Below are 14,786 nucleotides of genomic sequence, written 5' to 3'. Positions count from 1 at the left end.
TAGCTAGGACTTCCAAAACTATGCTGAATAATAGTGGTGAGCGTGGACATCCTTGTCTTGTTCCTGATCTTAGAGGAAATGCTTTTAGTTTTTCACCATTGAGAATGATGTTTGCTGTGGGTTTGTTGTATATGGCCTTTATTATGTTGAGGTAGGTTCCCTCTAGGCCCACTTTCTGGAGAGGTTTTATCATAAATGGGTGTTGAATTTTGTCAAAAGCTTCTCCTGCATCTATTGAGTTGATCATATGGTTTTTATCCTTAAATTTGTTAATATGGTGTATCACATTGATTGATTTGCGTATATTGAAGAATCCTTGCATCCCTGGGATAAATCCCACTTGATCATGGTGTATGATCCTTTTAATGTGTTGCCGGTTTCTGTTTGCTAGTATTTTGTTGAGGATTTTTGCATCGATATTCATCAGTGATATTGGTCTGTAATTTTCTTTTTTTGTAGTATCTCTGTCTGGTTTTGGTATCAGGGTGATGGTGGCCTCGTAGAATGAGTTTGGGAGTGTTCCTTCCTCTGCAATTTTTTTGGAAGAGTTTGAGAAGGATGGTGTTAGCTCTTCTCTAAATGTTTGCTAGAATTTACCTGTGAAGCCATCTGGTCCTGGACTTTTGTTTGCTGGAAGATTTTTAATCACCGTTTCAATTTCATTACTTGTGATTAGTCTGTTCATATTTTCTATTTCTTCCTGGTTCAGTCTTGGAAGGTTATACCTTTCTAAGAATTTGTCCATTTCTTCCAGTTGTCCATTTTTTTGGCAGAGAGTTGCTTGTAGTAGTCTCTGTGATGCTTTGTATTTCTGCAGTGTCCATTGTAAGTTCTCCTTTTTCATTTCTGATTTTATTGATTTGAGTTCTTTCCCTACTTTTCTTGATGAGTCTGGCTAAAGGTTTATGAATTTTGTTTATCTTCTCAAAGAACCAGCTTTTGGTTTTATTGATCTTTGCTATTGTTTTCTTTGTTTCTATTTTATTTATTTCTGCTCTAATCTTTATGATTTCTTTCCTTCTATTAAGTTTGGGTTTTGTCTGTTCTTCTTTCTCTAGTTCCTTTGGGTGTAAGGTAAAATTGTTTATTTGAGATTTTTCTTATTTCTTGAGGTAGGATTGTATTGCTATAAACTTCTCTCTTAGAACTGCTTTTGCTGCATCTCATCGGTTTTGGATCATCATGTTTTTATTGTCATTTGTCTCTAGGTATTTTTTGATTTCCTCTTTGATTTCTTCAGTGATCTCTTGGTTATTTAGTAACGTATTGTTTAGCCTCCATGTGTTTGTCTTTTTTACGGGTTTTTTTCCTTGTAATTTATTTCTAATCTCATAGAGTTGTGGTTGGAAAAGATGCTTGATATGATTTCAGTTTTCTTAAATTTACCAAGGCTTGATTTGTGACCCAAGATATGATCTATCCTGGAGAATGTTCCATGTGCACTTGAGAAGAAAGTGTAATCTGATGTTTTCGGATGGAATGTCCTATAAATATCAATTAAATCTATCTGGTCTGTTGTGTCATTTAAAGCTTGTGTTTCCTTATTAATTTTCTGTCTGGATGATCTGTCCATTGGTATAAGTGGGGTGTTTAAGTCCCCCACTATTATTGTGTTACTGTCGATTTCCTCTTTTATAGCTGTTAGCATTTACCTTATGTATTGAGGTGCTCCTATGTTGGGTGCATAAATATTTACAATTTTTATATCTTCTTGGATTGATCCCTTGATCATTATGTAGTGTCCTTCCTTGTCTCTTGTAACATTCTTTATTTTAAAGTCTATTTTATCTAATATGAGAATTGCTACTCCAGTTTTCTTTTCATTTCCATTTGCATGGAATATCTTTTTCCATCCCCTCACTTTCAGTCTGTATATGTCCCTAGGTCTGAAGTGGGTCTCTTGTAGACCGCATATATATGGGTCTTGTTTTTGTATCCATTCAGCGAGCCTGTGTCTTTTGGCTGGAGCGTTTAATCCATTCACCTTTAAGGTAATTATCATTATGTATGCTCCTATTACCATTTTCTTAATTGTTTTGGGTTTGTTTTTGTAGGTCCTTTTCTTCTCTTGTGTTTCCCACTTAGAGAGGTTCCTTTAGCATTTGTTGTAGAGCTGGTTTGCTGGTGCTGAATTCTCTTAGCTTTTGCTTTTCTGTAAAGCTTTTTATTTCTCCGTCAAATCTGAATGAGATCCTTGCCAAGTAGAGTAATCTTGGTTGTACGTTCTTCCCTTTCAACACTTTAAATATATCGTGCCACTCCCTTCTGGCTTGTAGAGTTTCTGCTGAGAAATCAACTGTTAACCTTATGGGAGTTCCCTTGTGTGTTATTTATCGTTTTTCCCTTGTTGCTTTTAATAATTTTTCTTTGTCCTTAATTTTTGTCAATCTGATTACTGTGGGTCTTGGCATGTTTCTCCTCGGGTTTATCCTGCCTGGGACTCTCTGTGCTTCCTGGACTTGGGTGGCTATTTCCTTTCCCATGTTAGGAAAGTTTTCGACTATAATCTCTTCAAATATTTTCTTGGGTCCTTTCTCTCTCTCTTCTCCTACTGGGACCTCTATAATGTGAATGTGGTTGCATTTAATGTTGTCCCAGAGGTCTCTTAGGCTGTCTTCATTTCTTTTCATTCTTTTTACTTTATTCTGTTCCGTGGCAGTGAATTACACCATTCTGTCTTCAAGGTCACTTATCCGTTCTTCTGCTTCAGTTATTCTGCTATTGATTCCTTCTAGTGTATTTTTCATTGCAGTTATTGTACTGTTCCTCTCTGTTTGTTTGTTCTTTAATTCTTCTAGGTGTTTGCTCTTTAATTCTTCTAAGTCTTTGTTAAACATTTCTTGCATCTTCTCGATCTTTGCCTCTATTTTTTTTCCGAGGTCCTGGATCATTTTCACTATCATTATTCTGAATTCTTTTTCTGGAAGGTTGCCTATCTCCACTTCATTTAATTGTTTTTCTGGGGTTTTATGTTGTTCCTTCATCTGGTACATAGTCCTCTGCCTTTTCATTTTGTCTGTCTTTCTGTGAATGTGGATTTTGTTCCACAGGCTGCAGGATTGTAGTTCTTCTTGCTTCTGCTCTCTGCCCTCTGGTGGATGAGGCTCTCTAAGAGGCTTGTGCAAGCTTCCTGGTGGGAGGGACTCCTTTTAATATTCTTATAATCACACTACTTGACTTCAGCCTTAAGTAATCATGTGTGTGTGCATGTATGCATGCGCATGTGTGTGTATGTGTGTGTGTGTGTAATATGCCTAGTAAAGCTCCAAGCAAATCCAACTCTCCCATGGATAACAGCAATCAATGAATACATTTTTTTTTTTTAAATATGGGAAGCCCTGGACAGAAAATAAAAATAGGTAGATTTTAGAGGTAATTTGACCTTTAGAAGAAGGGAACGTCAACAAAGAGAGATTTTTGCCATTTTTATGATTTTAGCCTGAATACTGGCTGAAATTGATTATTTGTGAGGTGACTAAAACTCTAATAAGAACCGTGAAGGCTTTGAGTACTGAAAAACCAGAATACAGAGTTCAGTGCAACCAAAGTCACTAAAATTTGAGGGAGGATCCTAGAAAGGGAGAGAGTTGGAGAGGAGGATTCCCAAGTACCATGTAAAACTATGCCCGTGTTTTTTTCTGGTGCAGGACAAAATCCAGCTAATGATAAAAGGCTGACATAAGATATGAGCAACTCAGAAAACAAAATTTACTTTTTGAATCCAAATAAATTATGGTTCCTAAAATTAACAAATGGATTATTCAGAAGACTATAACAGAATCTAGAATCTCTACAATTTAATGTTGACAAAGCCTAACATAAAATTCAAAATTATCTGACATACAAAGAATTAGAAAATGTGACCCATTCTCAAGAGAAAAAACCCAAAATGATGGAGACCAATCAACAGATAACCCAGATGTGGCACCTATCAAACAAGAATTTTAAAGCAGCAATTCCATTGGTGTTCAAAGATATAAAGGATCATATGTTCATAGTAAATGAAATGGTGCAAAATATTAACAGAGAAATAGAAAATATTAAAAAAAAAAGAGGAAGTTCTGGAACTGTGAATCTAGAGAGCTAAAAAAGAGCAGAGAAACCTTTCCTCTACTATATTTACTTTATTTTTTACTTTTTATTATGAAAAATTTGAAAACTATATAAAAGGTAAAGAGTATATAATGAGCATCCATGTACCCATCACCTAATTTCAAAATTAGATCACATTATCTAATTTTTAATCTATTCTCTGCCTTCTACATTTTTTCTCCCAGTTTTATTGAGATATAATTGACATCAGCACTATATAACTTTAAGATATACAGCATAATGATTTGATTTACATGTATCATGAAGTAATTAGCCTCCTACACTTTTAACTATTGTAAATGTAGTCACCATGCCATTTCATTCATAAGTACTTCTGATAAAGAATTTTTAAAATATATCTTTGCTTACATCAAAAAGAATTATCATTAATTTTTCATATTCTCTCACATGCAAATTTCCTTAATTTTCTCAAATAAAACTTTTTTCCCATTGGTTTGTGTCAATTTAGCTTTAACAAGGTCCACATATTGTATTTGGCTCTTATTTTTCTTAAGTCTTTTTTTTTTTTTCTTTGACAATTCTCCCTCTTTCTTTTGTTTTAGAGAAGCCTGGCCTTTCGTTTTATAGAATGTCCATATCCTGGTTTTGGGTGATTTCACTTTCATGTGCCTTAACATACTCTTCATAGATTTCCTTTAATCTGGCAGTTAAATCTAGAGATTCTTATCAGAATACAGTGGTTCCTGCTTTTTTAGGTACTAAAATTTAGATGATGTTATTTACTGCCTATTGCATGCCATCATTAGTCTTGTCATGTCTGATTTCCCAAATTTCACCCATTACATTTAAACTGGAAATTCATCAGCCTTCCTTCACACATGTTCTCCTTTTTTGACATCTTTAAGTTTTTGTTCAAAGACTACATTTATGAAGTCTTTTCCAAACATCACTCATCTATTTTCAGAATAAGGCAGCTTTTTCTTCTCTTATCCCATAACACTTCAAACATAACTTCCAAGCAAATGTTGTAGGCCATCTTGAACTACTCAGCTAACCCTAAGTCCAATCTCAAATGTAGATGCTCCCGGAGAAGCACTCAAACCCTTCTAAAAAATCCTTCTAAAAAAGGATTGAAGAGTAACCTTCATTGTTATGGAAGGATTTTTGATATCACGGAGGAGGAATTGTGTTACTGACGGAATGACAATTTCCTTGGTTCTTGCCCTCTCAAGGGAAAGAATTCAGTTGCGAGGCAGAGAGTAGTTTTAAGTAGCAAGAGTTTTATTAAGCAGAAGTGTAACTACACTCTGGAGAAAGGATGAGAGCAGGCTGTCTGGAAACCAGACGCAGCTCTGCAATGGAGTAGGGTTGGGTTTTTTTAGAGTGGTGGTCCCTCCCTGTGTCTTGCATCATTTGACTGACAAGTTGATTGACAGCTTAGGTTATGTAATGTTTCTCCTAGTGCACAGGTGCTAACACATAAGCAGCCAAGTGAAACCCATAGGCATGGGTGTGGGGAGAGCAAAAGCCGCAATGCTAATTTATTACAAATATGGCATAATGAACCCCAGGTTACCTTGAGTCACCTTTTAGGTCTTGGTGTGCCTGCATCAGCCTGTGCTGGCGGTTTTATCTTGCTTGGTCCTCATAGGCTGGAAACCTAGTGGTGGTCCTTGACCACAAGAGGGAGGATCTCTGGGTGTGTTCTGATCACGTGTCCAAGTGGGGGATAACCCATCCAGGATGGGGCAGGACCCGCTCATGTCTGACTAGCTACGTAACAGCTGCACCACATAGAACCCAGTAGTACTTCCTAAAATAGATTGCCTCTTTCTTTACCAGTTAATGATCTACCCTTTATGACAGCTTCTTCCTTTCTTAGTTTTTCTCTAATTCTCTATTGCATCGCAAGTTGACTATTCTTTTCTAATGTCTCCCTTCCATCATTGTCACCAGTCCTCCAGTCTTCTCACCAATTCTTAAATTTTTTCCCCAGATACTTGTATCTTAACCTCAAAGCTAGTCAATGCCTCTTTGGGCTCACCAGTGTTGCAGCTCCAGCCATGACTCTTCTTAGAAAAACAATAGCCATGTAATCAGGCCTTGCTTACAAATGATAATCCTTAGAAGGTGGAGAGAAAGACAAATACCTGTATTTTTTATTATTGTGATTTCTGTCACATTCTTACAGCACTTATCATACTTTATCATTGTTATGTGACTGTGAACTGTTCAAAATCAAATTATGCCTTTTCATTGTCAGCTTAACCTCCAACACAGCACCCACCTCAGTTAGAGCACATCATAAATGTGTTTGTTGAGTGAATGACCACTTGAAAGATTAGATTTGTTTTCACAAAAACTGTTTCTCATCTTCCCACATTCTCTTGCTGTTCTTCCAAAGGTGTGAGTGTTGACCCAGAATAGATTAGTTGTATATCGTATGTTTTGTCAGAAATCTTAAAATAGGATAATATTTTAATTCATAAAACCACACAGAAATCAGCTTCCTATCGTTTCTTTTATTTGTATATAAGCATATTTTTCTCTTTACAAGTTCAAGAAATTCTACTAGACTCTCGGGGTTAAAAGGAGGTTTTCAGTTCTTTTGTGAGAATTTGGCAGTTAACTTGGTAAGTAAGTTAAGAGAAGAAAGAAAGAAAGCAAGCATAAACAGCTGGACTTAGACATTCTACCCTGAGTGCAGTTTCAGTGAGAGCCACTTAACTTAGAGTTTAATTCTGAAACCAAGCAGAGCCACACGTGAATAATGTACAAATCGAAATGGTAATTGTGCCAGTCTAAGGAGTAAAAAAGCATTATTGTTACAAATTACAAAGTCATATTATACAAAATCAAATTATAAACTTGTTTTTAAACTAACCAAACAAGTTCAAAAGGCTTTCTGGAAAATGACTTGTAAGTGGGATATTTTTATGGTATAAATAATATAATATGTACTTATTGAGTATCTACAATGTGTTTGGCACTAAGTTAAAAAGATTCAATCATTCTTAGTGCAGATAGAAGAATAATTCTTAGTGCTGATAGCTTTTGACTAGTGTTTTTAAAAGTCTTTTCATGGCTAAAGATAAGATATTCTTTTGTGACAATCTCAGAGCATGAAAGAAAACATTGTAAATTTTAGGTTTCAATAATAACTGGTTATCTTATCTAGTTTTTCTGGAACTGTGGAATTTTCAATTAGTCTTGCTTTATAGAATAATTTCATTTGAAATAATTTCAAATGAATCATAAATAAAGATCACAAGCACCAAACAATAATAAATAATTGATAAGAACTTCTCAATAGAGCTACTTTCTGTAGTTATATTCTTTTTATTCTATTTGCTGCAATTAGTTTTCTCAATCTATTTATCTTTTTTCTAAATTTCAGAGTTGTAGATTTTACATATACATTTTTTATTGTTTTAATATCTGATTTTTATCCAATATGTTTGAAATTTAAAATGTTTTCTTCTCTAGCTCTCTTATGGTTATTTTAAAAACTGACACTCTAATGCACATGGGATTAATTTGGTTTATACTATAAGTTGTAGCTCTAAAAGATATTTTTGTCTTCAAATTCCTAACATGTTATCTCAGTGTTACTGATTAAATAAACTGTTTTCCCATTATTTTCAGATGCTTCTTTTTGTAAATATTAAATCTTTATGTGTAATTTTATCTATTTTCTTCCAGAAGATTTTTTTTTTTTTTTTTGGTACCAGCAATACACTGTTTTAATTATTATAGATCCAAAGAGGTTTATTATCTGGTAGGGAATTTCTTCCTTGCTGAATATATTCTCTCATATTTTTGCCCAGTCTTCCCTACTTGATTTAATTCTTATCCTGTTTGTATTTTTCTTCTACAGCAGTCTATATCACCTGCTTATTTAGTTCCATAAACGCAAATTAATTGGAAATAATTTACACATTTATAATATCTTTCCATTCTTTCAACTTTTATATTGTCTTTCTAAAAGGTTCATAGATTTTTCCAGTAGGTCAAATAATTTCTCATTAAAATTACTGTTAATTACTTTATATATTCTTATTGTGAATGATATCTCCTGGCACATCTCTGAAATGACTCTGGCATATAACAAAATGATATATTTAAAAATTATTGATCTAGTCATTCATTTTATTAACTTATTTATTAATTAAAACTTTTATTTGATAGTTTTGGCTTTTCTAATCACAATATTATATAACTTCCCATTGTTTCTTTCTTTGATACCTTTTATTTCTGTTTTCATAGTTCTTTCTTCCAGTTTTATTTGGATATAATTGACATAAAGCACTGTGTAAGTTTAACATGTACAGCATAATGACATACCAACATCATGAGATGGTTGTCACAGTAACTTTAGTGAACACCCATCATCTCATATAGATGCAAAATTAAAAACATAGAAAAAATTTTTTCTTGTGATGAGAACTCTTAGGATTTACTCTCTTAACAGCTGTTATATATAACATAAACCACATTTAATTATATTTGTCATATGGTACATTACACCCCTAGTAGTTGTCTTATAACTGAAAGTTTGTACCTTTTGACTGCCTTCATCTGATTCCCCCTCCCCCAGCCCCTGACTCCTGGTAACCACAAATCTGATCTCTTTATCTGTTAGTTTATTTGTTTTTGAAATATAATTGACCTACAACACTGTGTTAGTTCCTGTTACAAAACAATGTGATTTTATATTTCTGTACATTTCAAAATGATCACTATGATAAGTCTAGTTACTATATGTCACCATACAAAGATATGACATAGTTATTGACTATATTACCCACACTGTACATTTCACACCCATGACTCATTTATTTTGCAACTTGGAAGTTTGTACCTCTTAATCTCCTTGACCTATTTCTTCCCTCCCCCTACCCCCTTCCCCTTTGGAACCACCTATTTGTTCTCTGTATCTATAACTCTGTTTCTGGTTTGTTACGTTTGTTCATTTGTTTTGTTTTTTAGATTCCATGTATAAGTAAAATCATACAGTATTTGTCTTTCTCTCACTTACTCACTTAGCATAATGCCCTCTAGGTCTGTCCATGTTGTCATAAGTGGTAAGATTTCATTCTTTTTATGGCTAATATTCCATTGTATAAATATATATGACATCTTCTTTATCCATTCATCTATTGATGGGCACTTGGACTGCTTCCCTATCTTGGCTATTGTAAATAATGCTGCAGTGAACATAGGGTGCATATATCTTTTCTAATTAGTGTTTTTGTTTTCTTCAATTAAATACCCAGGAGTAGAATTGCTAGACCATATGGTAGTTCTATTTTTAGTTTTTTGAGGAACCTCCATAATGTTTTCCATAGTGGCTGCACCAATTTACATTTCTAACAATAGTACAGGAGGGTGCCCTTTTCTCCACAACCTCACCAACACTTGTTATTTGTTGTCTTTTTGATAATAGTCATTCTGACAGATGTGAGATGATATCTCATTGTGGTTTTGATTTGCATTTCCCCGATGATTAGTGATGTTGAATATCTTTTCATGTGCCTGTTGTCCATCTGTATGTCTTCTTTGGGAAAATTTCTCCTCAGATCCTCTTCCATATTTTAATAGTGTTATTTTTTTGATGTTGAGTTGTATGCATTCTTTGTGTATTTTGAATACTAACCCCTTGTCAGTTATATAGTTTGCAAATATCTTCTCCCATCAGTAGGTGGCCATTTGATTTTGCTGACAGTTTTCTTTGCTGTGGAAAAGCTTTTTAGTTTGATATAGTCCAATATTTTTGCTTTTGTTTCCCTTGCCTGGTGAGATATAGGCAAAAAAGTATTACTAAGACAGATGTTAAAGAACTTACTCCCTATGTTTACTTCTAGAAGTTTTATGGTTTCAGGTCTTAAATTTAAGTCTTTAATCCATTTTGAACTTTGAATCTGTTCTGAATATAAATTTAATATTTATAAAACTTCCCATTGTTTCTTTCTTTGATACCTTTTATTTCTCTTCTTATATATTTTTTACCATCTATTGAAGAAAATTTAAATAACGGTAATATGTTGATGGTATGAATAATTTTTCTACTGATTTTAATGACTGAAATTTTATTTATTTGGTAGGGCTTACAAATAAAAATTCAACTAATTTACTTGTAGAAATATCTGTTGAACATATACTGAGAATGAATATTATGAAATATGTAACATAGGCAATGAGGAGCTAAAAATTTATGGTTCTACCATCAAATTACTTATACATATATATGCTCATATACACATATACTCACATCCTATTATAGCAAATTCTTAAGTTCCAAAGCACATGGTACAGTCGGTAAATACTGCAGTAAAGCTGACTGCTACCTGGAGAAGATAGATCTGCAAAGATGATTGGATCTGGATGGACAGAGAACAAAAAGAAAGGCATTCTTGAGCATGGGGAAGGAAAAGCAAAGACATGGATATAGTATTCTCAAGGTATACTCAGAGAATAGGCAGACCAATGTTCAAGGTGAGAATAGTGGGTGTGGCCTTTCCCTGCTTCATTTATCTAGCTTGACTCACTCATGAGCCATGCTTTTGCTGGTCTTTAGAACTGCCCAGTGTTTTGGATAGCAGATGAGAGTTTACTCCTTTTCCCCATTTGAACCCTAACCTCTTTCCCTGGTTTCCTTTGCCAAGATTTAACACTTTTAGCTTTGTATCCTGATTTGCTCTCTAACATGGTTTTTTTGTGATTATGTCCCTGGTCCTTTGACTTTGGCTGTTGAGCATGATTTGTGGCTTTGCAAATTTTTATTATTGGCTTTACTATTGGCTTTGATTTTTAAGAAAATCTTCAGTGATGATGTTATTATCTGGTTTATCCCTTAGATCTTTATGATAGTTCTCGTCTTTTTACTCCTCCCATTGGGAAGGAAGAGTGCTCTTACACTGCAAAGCTCACATGGGCAGATAAAACTGTAGGTATGAATGCTAAGGTAAGGGAATTATTCTGCAATAGAAAGCTCTTAGGTGGAATATGTTAAGAGTATATAACTATAGAATAACTATGACTAAAGGGAAGTTATACATAAAAAGTGTTTTGTAGTTACTTCTTCAAAGGGAATCTAAGTATAATGTGAAATAGGATAGACTTTCCTTCTTAGGAACACAAGCCTCCACAAAAATGTGAAAATCCACAAGAATTTTAATGTTCCAAAGTTCTATACGTAGTAAACATGTGGAAGAATGTAGAGTCATGATAGATTTTTAAAAAATAAATCATTGAACTCCCACTGAATTAAAATGTACTCTATGATAAGTGGTACATGTGACTCTAAATGGTATCACTAGCCATCATTTTGCCAACTATTGTTTTCTCATTGATTGATAGGATAAACCTAGTAGGAAAAGTGGGTCAGGTATAGTTACATTTTAAACTCTATTCATATTTATATTGGCTTTGTTTTTCATTCTATAATAAATCTACCAAAATAAATCATGAGTTTTCTGTTACTAAATCTTTAAGGGAGCTAAAAGAAAAATAGTGACATATAAATATTCCTTTTCCATTTTTTTAAACATAGCTCCAAGTGAAATTTGAGACAGCAAATTAACAGTGTTTCAGAAAATATTGATGTCTAAATAATTCTCTGTGTACCTTGATTGGTTTCCAAAAACTAAATTTGAAAAAAACAGAATCTGAATTTAGCACCTTTTCATCATTCTGAAGACTTGACTCTTACTCTAAAGCATGTATTATAAAGGCAAAAGCTTGTTTTGCTTTAAAAAAAAAAACAAACCCAGAATTATTAGCTGTATTACTGTGACCCTGAGGACAAAAGAAAAACAACTGTGTTCAGTTTGTCTAATTCACCGCTGGCATTTTGTGTTAACAGTCCTAACATTCAAGTTGCACTTTTAATGCGTTTTCTTGCAAGAGTTTTACAATTGCCATAGGAAATAAGGATGTGAGAAGCTCAAAATGTTCTGAGTTCAGGAATGGTTTATATAAACAACTGCTAGTCAGCAAAAGGGTTTCCAGAAACACTTGTCAGATTTCTGCTCACAACTTATTGGCCAAAATTTTGTCCCATGGCCATGCCTAGCTACAAGGGTGGTTATTTAACTTCTGCAGGAGGGGTCGTCATTAGAGAAGTTAGTTGGGAATGATTATTGGATTGGTCATACAACAGTATATGTACCTATATTATATGCCCATAAATAGGTCATCCTTAATTTCTTCTTTCTTCATTATAAAGAGATTCCTTTTCTTAACTCGTTATTGTAATGGTAATAACATAATTTATCAAGCATTTCTGCGTGCTAGGTCATATTTCAAGCCCTTTCCAAACAATTCTGAGGCAGATTTCATTATGCCCATTTTAAAAATGAGAAAACTGAAGCACAGAGAAGTAAAGTTAGTTATTTCAAAGTTCATACATCTAGTAATTGGCATAAGGGAAACACTCTGAAACCAGAGTCTTTACACTTTATACCACCCCTTAATTGTAGGTTAGTGACTGTGCCATTTTGCTTCTTAAATGTCTTTCTTTTCCCTTTTTTTGTATTACATTATTCATATTTTAAGTAGAATTCATTACTTTTGTTTGTTTTGCCTCAAAAAACCTTAAGCCATTCATTCTTTGCAGCAAGTGTAGATCAGATCATTTTCTAAAACATGATTCAGAAAGACAACTTGGCCACACTGTCTATCATGTGGTACAAGCTGCCCAAGAATGCTTCATTTTTCTTATTTGCAAAATGATAGATTATTCTTCATGCCCTCTAGCAGCCCTTCAAGATCCATCATCATATAATCTCTGAATTAAAAAAAATATCAGATCTTTGAGGGTCCAGACGAATATAGTCACCTCAGTTCGTTTTTTGTGAGGGACAAAATTTTCAGATGGTTTGAGAGAGTCATCACTAGCAAATTTGCAAAGAATCTTCAATTAAAAAAACACAAAGATAATGCTTTGAGGGGAGGGAAAGTGATAAGGAGCTGGAATGCATCAGCTATAAAGGAGTAGGAGGTCTTCTGGCTTCTCATATATATTCCTTTGCATGAGAGGGAAAAAATGCAGAGTTAATAGCTAAAACTATATTTGATTTATAGGTGGATTTGGCTGATGTAAAAATAATTGTAGTAAATTACTCTGAGAATAATCTAAAAACATCAAGAATGAAGCATTTCTCTATCGGTACATGATCCCTCATTAGTAAAGAATGAAATAACGCAGGCTTTGACAATTCTTTCTCCCACATCGGACAAACAGGCATGATGTTAATGACTTGAAGGAATGCCAACTTGAGGCAATGTTTGGAATTTAACTAGCACTCATAAATACAGGTGGATGTCATATGATCCCAGCACTGGCTCTGGTTTGGCTTGACCAGACCTTAGGTTAAGCATGCTACACAATAATCCAGAATAATAGGAGACAAGATTTGAAAGAGTGTTGTTTAACACTTATGGGAATGCTCTACTAAACATTTAAGCAGTGGTAACTGTGGTTGCATAGAAATAGTGTGAGACGGATGTACCAGTCAACCAAATCCAAACAGAAACTATATTCTGCTGTGCAAGGAATTAAAACCCTGTGCAAATCGAATTCTAATTCCTTTTCTCTCCTTCCTTCATACCACTATTATATTTCCATACTTACTCTGAGAAATCCTTCTTCTGCTTTGCAAAACACAGATAGCATGATATTGGACCATAACAATACATGTTAGCTATAAATATAACTATATGCAGACAGATCTTATTTTGGTACATCTCAGGCCAAGAAAAGGTACTTTGAGTTAAGCATAATATTTTTGTGCTATAATCTGCATGCTGTAAGTTTTGGAGTCTGTAATGCTTAAGTTAGAATCTTAGATCTGACCATTACTATTTGAATGAACTTCAGTGATTTATTTAGAGATTTAGCTGGGTTTGAAATAGCATGGATTTGCTACTGTACCCATGGTCATTAGACAACCCTCAGCAGAAGAATATTCTCAATTCCATGAGATGCAGTTTCTGGTGTTCAGTATCTGGTAGTAATCATGGAAATAGGTATTCTCATTCTCTTTAGTTTTTATTCTGATTCTGTTCAATAAACCTATCCCCTTGGAACAAGTAACAAATAGATGCTGTGTTAGCAAGGAATCTATTGACAAACCCCAAACCACCAATTTATTAGCATTATCTTAAATACTTCTCTTGGAAAATGGTCCAGGATTAAACACGATTTAATAGTGGAAAGATTTATGCAGAGATAATTGAATTATACTATGTCTCCCTTAGTAATGAGAAAAATGAATAAAATAAATCTCCCTAAGATATACTTTTGATATTTCCCAAGGATATATTTTACAGATTTTACATTAATTCAACAATACCACTTTCCACGTTAGACCATGCTTCTTATTCAGCAACTGTCATACTGTATTGTAATTGTCTTCATTCCTCCTTAGATTATAAGCTCTTATATAAGCAAGACAAAAAACTAAAAATAGTTTAGAGATTTAAAAAATTTTTTGGCTGTGGTTCAGGTGGTACTTAAAATATGGAGAAACGGAGGCAGCATTATTGACTACAAATGCATTTTATTGAAACTAATAATTATAAGTATTGTTATAATATCCATTTTGACAGTACAGAAAATGTATTTGAAGCTCAACCACTCTTCGAACAAATGGCCATCAAATGACAAACACTTCAAGATGAAGGGTAACTCTGAATGAGTCATAACAATCACTGAGGAAATTAGCAAATGA

Source organism: Eschrichtius robustus, chromosome 10 (assembly GCF_028021215.1).
Source record: "Eschrichtius robustus isolate mEscRob2 chromosome 10, mEscRob2.pri, whole genome shotgun sequence".
NCBI classification, from domain to species: Eukaryota; Metazoa; Chordata; class Mammalia; order Artiodactyla; family Eschrichtiidae; genus Eschrichtius; species Eschrichtius robustus.
This window is presented reverse-complemented; position numbering follows the sequence as displayed.